Source organism: Mus musculus, chromosome 9, assembly GCF_000001635.26.
Source record: "Mus musculus strain C57BL/6J chromosome 9, GRCm38.p6 C57BL/6J".
NCBI classification, from domain to species: Eukaryota; Metazoa; Chordata; class Mammalia; order Rodentia; family Muridae; genus Mus; species Mus musculus.
Window position 1 is genome coordinate 40,661,929 of NC_000075.6, and position 5,345 is coordinate 40,667,273.

The 5,345-nt window shown below is 46.1% G+C and overlaps 1 long non-coding RNA gene across 1 annotated transcript; it reads right to left on the minus strand.

Annotated features, from left to right (window-relative positions):
* Nucleotides 1-1,566: 1,566 nt before the first annotated feature.
* Gm39319 lies at nt 1,567-4,577 on the minus strand. Its single transcript, XR_870640.1, has 3 exons — nt 4,426-4,577; nt 3,358-3,458; nt 1,567-1,828 (listed from the first exon to the last, which is right to left on the minus strand). It is a non-coding gene; the product is annotated as a predicted gene, 39319 (long non-coding RNA).
* Nucleotides 4,578-5,345: the final 768 nt, after the last annotated feature.

Genomic DNA, 5,345 nt, shown 5'->3' on the forward strand with positions numbered 1-5,345 from the left:
GTTTATGTTCTCTATGAAAAGAGGCCAGGCTGTGTTGTAGCTCAGTGTCAGAACTGCAGGATGGCACAAGGCAGAGACAGTGAGTGAGCTTTGCTCTGGCCTGCCCGTGGAAGGCTCTGTGGCCACGCTGTGTTCCCCTCAAGCCTAACTCTCACTGGTCTGGGATCAGCTCTTCTCTGATTTCAGAAAAAGAAAACTAGGTTCTTATCTGCAGGGATCAGTCTTGTAGCAACAACGGGACCAGTTCTGGAGCAGGTGACGGTTCTGTGCTCCTCTGCATGGGACACAACACACACACACACAAACAACAGCAGAGATTCCCAGGCCCTACCTCAGACTTCATGAATCTGGTGGCCTGGAACGAAGGGAAGACAGTTATAAACCCGTGCTAAGGCTGAGTCCTGGTGTCCTGGGTGAGAATTCCTGTCAGACTGACTCAGCACCAAATGAAAGGCTGACCGAGGTGAATGTTTTCTGGTTTTAATTTAATTTCTGTTCGTTTGTTTTGAGATAGGGTCTCACTGTATAGCCCTAGCTGGCCTAGAATTAGCTTTGTATTGTAAGGGACTGAAAATCACTGCAGGAAGACCCCAGACTCAGATAGTATGCAAAGACAAAGAGTGTTGATTGTGCAAAACCATCCAGCATGCAGGGATCACCCACTCTTTAAAATAGTGACGTCAGACAAAGACACGCAGGCCCTCTTATAGGGAACTGGGGGGGGGACTCTCTAGAAAGATAGGTAATCTAAAATTTCACTGGTGGGTGCTAGGGGCTCACAGGTAGCCCATGGTCTGCATTCGTGTGTCATGAATGTTCCAATCATGTTGGAAACAGGGCTGCCCAGCGCAGATGACCCATTCCGAGATTAGGTATTTCCCCATTTTTGTGATTATCCCCAGGCTTTGGAAGGAGGGGGAATTTATGATCATGTTTTGGGTTTTATGGTCTGTTCCTAGAGCTCGTGACTTATGACTTAGTTTCTGGGACTTATTGTCTATTCCTGAAGCTGGTGCCTTACCGTCTTTTTTTGTTTGTTTGTTTTTCGAGACAGGGTTTCTCTGTGTAGCCCTGGCTGTCCTGGCACTCACTTTGTAGACCAGGCTGGCCTCAAACTCAGAAATCCGACTGCCTCTGCCTCCTGAGTGCTGGGATTAAAGGCATGCGCCACCACACCTGGCTCCTACCGTTTTTTTTTTGAAATTAGGTCTGGTCCTTAAATGGATACAAATGAAGTTTATATTGCCCTTTCAGTATCCTAGGCTGGCTCAAACTTAAGAGATCTGCCTTCCTCTGCCTCTGGGATACTGGAATTAAAGACCGAGCACCATCACACCTAGTTAGAAGAGTTGTTTTGGTTCTAAAAATTCGTTGTAGCTGATGTTCCTTCCTGAACCCCACCCCACTACCTCACCTGGTCCCTGCTGGTGTCTAGAGACCAAGTGATTGGTTACTTTTCTGGTGGTTGTAACAAAGTACTTAACAAAGGGAAGAAAATGTGTCCTTTTACTCAGCATTGCAGGGTACAGTCCTTCCACCCAGCCTGGCAAGGACCACACTGCTGCAAGAGCATGTGTCAGCTGCTCACTTTTCTCGTGTCACATCTGCAGCCAGAAAGCAGAGGGAAAGATGCTGTTCAGCAGGCTTTCTCCTTTGTATTCAGTCCAAGGCCCCATCTGGTGGAATGATGCCACCTCAGTCCATCTGAAATCCCTCACCAGAGATCTGTCTCCATCGAGTTGATAGTCATGGCAGTTTCCACAAGCCTGGCTTGTTCCTGTCATTTCTGTTTCTTGTTCGAGTATGAGCTTCGGATCCACCTTGCTTCCTGTTCCCAATGTAGAAATTAAACATCTGAATTCAAGCTAATATACTAGGGTGCAACTTGGAGACCGGGTTTCTCTGTGTAGTCCTGGCTGTCCTGGGACTCCCTGTAGACCAGTCTGGCCTGAAACTCAGAGCTCTGCTTGCCTCTGCCTCCTCCAGAAAGCTGGGATTAAAAAGGTGTGCCAGTACCCCCCAGCTTATGATGTTAATGTAAGAATGCGAAACTACCTTTTGGGAACTTGGTTTGAAGTCAAAGCTAAATTGGACTTTCTATCTGTCCCATGACCCTGCCTATCCTCATAAGGATCTCCACACATCTCTTCCTTGCAGCAGAGTCCCTGGGCTGTGCTTTTCTAACTCCCACCAGAACATGGACAGCTGTTTCTCACTGTTTCTCCCACCATGTTCTTTCCCACTTCCACCCTCTGCTTTGGCATTTTGAGACAACCCCAGCCAGCCTTTCTGCAGATGGAGGTCCTCACCAGCCCAAACAACCATCGTAGCTCCCTTTATCCACTGTGCAGAGCTACGTGTAGTCTTCAGCCCTTGGGCTCAAACTTACTCTGTCCACCTATGTGGACTGCTGTTTCCTAACTCCGGAACAGTTACATCTTCTCATTCTTGCACTAAAATTGTACCTGTCCTTTAACACCCTTTCTTGAGTCACCTTCTCCGTGAAGAGTTCAATGATGACTCCAGCCAGATTTATACTCCTGACCCAAGTACCTTCCTCCATTCTTTCCTCCCTTCTTTCCTCCCTCCTCCCTCTCTTTATTTTTTTAGCTTTCTTGTGGTTTGTTTGTTTGTTTTTTGGGGGGTTGGGTTTTTTTTTTTTTTGCTGCTGTTGTTGAGTGGTGTGTGTGTGCGTGTGTGTGTGTGTGTGTGTGTGTGTGTGTGTGTGTGTGTGTGTGTGTTCCTCATGCTTGCAGGGCAAGCATTTCATCCTCTGAGCCACATCTAGAGCCTGAGCATCCTTTTCTTAAGGCACTTCACATGTATTCTTCCTGCTAAATCTTCTTATATGTCTCAGATCCTTTCTTGGACCATGAGTGCTTTGGGCTATCTTCCTAAATCTACCGTAAACCCTCTAGCCTAATGCTTTGGACAAAGAATCTGCTTTAAAATTCAAGCACCGGTGGACTAAATAAATGAAGAAATACATTATATGGGGTTGAATAAGGTGTATATGCAGTTGTACACCTCTTCTAATTATACCCATATTTAAATCAAGAAATATACTCATTCTTATTGATAAACTTAAGTAACTACTGTCCTGGGATTTTAGGTTCCCCCAAGGTCTGAGATCCCCCAGCCCTCCTGCAGGATCCCACCACTGTCGAGTGATGTAGACACAGCCAAGGTACCCAGAACTCATTGACATCTCCACAGCAACTTTGAATATCATCTATGAGGATGAGCGACCTTAAGCAAGTGCTAGAGCTTTGTGTGCATCCTGCAGCCTATGTGGCCATGGTATAGGCTACAGCCCCAGATCCCCGGGCAGCTCTGAGGACCACAGTGATAGCTTACCTCAAGGATCAGAGCAGTGAGCTGGAGGCACTGATGTCCTGATTCCTTCATAGGCTTGTCAGAAAATCTACCCAGCATCAGCATCAATGTGTTTGTAGAGGCTAGAAAAAAATGGTGGCACTGTCCAGACTGCCCTCAAGTTTGCATGTAGCTAGAAACACCCAGATGACGCTCCCTTTTGTGACATATTCTCTAGGGGAAGTCTAAAGGATAATGATGTCTTGGGCACTTTAGTTATTAGCAGTGCAAGCTGAGAGAAATGTTGGCATGGTGCTGATCTCTGCTCTAGTGACAGCTGTCCAGAAAAATTAGATGAAAGAGCAGGGTGAATAAAAACTGGAAGACGGGAAGAAAAAACAAACTGAAAACAAGAAGCAGTAGGAGTGGAAAAAAAATTATTCCATGGCAGTCTTGTACAGCTGAGAGTTTTCTAAGTGAAAGGCCCAGTCTGATGCAGAATTCATGGGATTAAGAAGAAATGGGTGTGGGGGTAACCAACCAGAATCTGATTAGATTTAAAGCCCATGACACAAGATGGAACCTGAATCTAACACTGCTCAGGTTAGCCAAGAACTGGAGAGTTTTTTCTACGAGAAAAGCAAATATTACTGATTTGTCAAAGGAAAGTATGAGGAGCGGGTGTGGCAGCAGTCCCAAGATGGCACCCGGGACTGCAGCTAAGTCTTATGACTTGCTGACTTCCTCATACACCTGAAAATAAGCCACGACTATCGTGAGAGCTGTGCAGGTGCACCATGATGCTGGTGGTGTAAACAAGTCCATATTTGGTGGAGACGCGCCCCTGCCGCCTTGATTGGCTGAAGCTGCATGCCTGGTGAGGTGACGTGGCCTGCCGTGAGTGGATGGGGGCTGAGAGTATATAAGAGTGAGAGGCCCGGGTTCGGGGGAGAAAAAGATGAAGCGAGAGAGGAGAGAGATGAAGACTGAAGCTTGCTAAATAAACTGCTGTTAGAAGAACTGGTGGTCATGTCGTTCTTGCTGGTCGAGAGTGGACACGATAGGAAAGTAGCAACACAAGGATTCCTGATGACATTCTGCTATACTTACAGACCAGTGTCTTGCTCAACCACTGACAGAGACACTTCCTCCTGCAGCAGATGGGAATGAGTAGAGAGATCCGCAGTCAGACATTATGCAGGTTATGCAGCGTAAGAGCCCTTGGAGCACTCAGTGCTAAATAGGATGGATGTCTCCATCAAACACCTCCCCTCAGGGTTCAAGAAACTGCAAAAAAGGAGGTGGAAAGAGGAAATGGAGAACAGCAAGGAACCAAGGCCGTCCAGACAGTTTAGAGCTGGCACATGTGTGAACAGGCAGCATGCAGGGTCTGCAGGAGTCTGCACCAGATGGCCAGATGGGGGTCCTTAGAGCTGAACGGGGAAGTAGACACAGGTCCCCATGCCTAACACAAATGCTATCTCCACCTGATAATCACTCGAAATTGAAAAAAAAAGTTTTTGACAAGGGACTCTCAATAGGAAAACAAACCACTCTTAAAGGGTAAGCCCCATGCCCACCAATAGATGGCTAACAGAAACAAACCAACAGCAGGATCTTCGGGGGTTCTCTGTGTCATAATGTTATGTCACAGCCTTTTTTTCTTAACCTCACAGGTCCTTTATGCATATATTATAGATTACAGCGTTGTGTTTTTACAGGATTCCTGTGGGTATGAGCGTGTGCCTCGGTGTCTGTGTGTGTCCCTTTGGCTCTTTTCCTGCTGCTTGTTTTGTCCTGTTCCGATTGGCTTGTTCTCTGTTTATCTTATTATTTTTTATTTCATTTTATTATTATTCCTTAGATACCTGTTTATCTTCTAATGGTGGACTAGTGGGGAAGAGCTCTGGATGGAAGGGGAGGTGGGAAGAACTATGGGAAGTCAGGGGAGAAGAAAATCATCGTTAGGATATTAGTGTATGAAAAAAGTCTATTTTTAATAAAATTCAAAAAATGTGTGTTTATAGAAA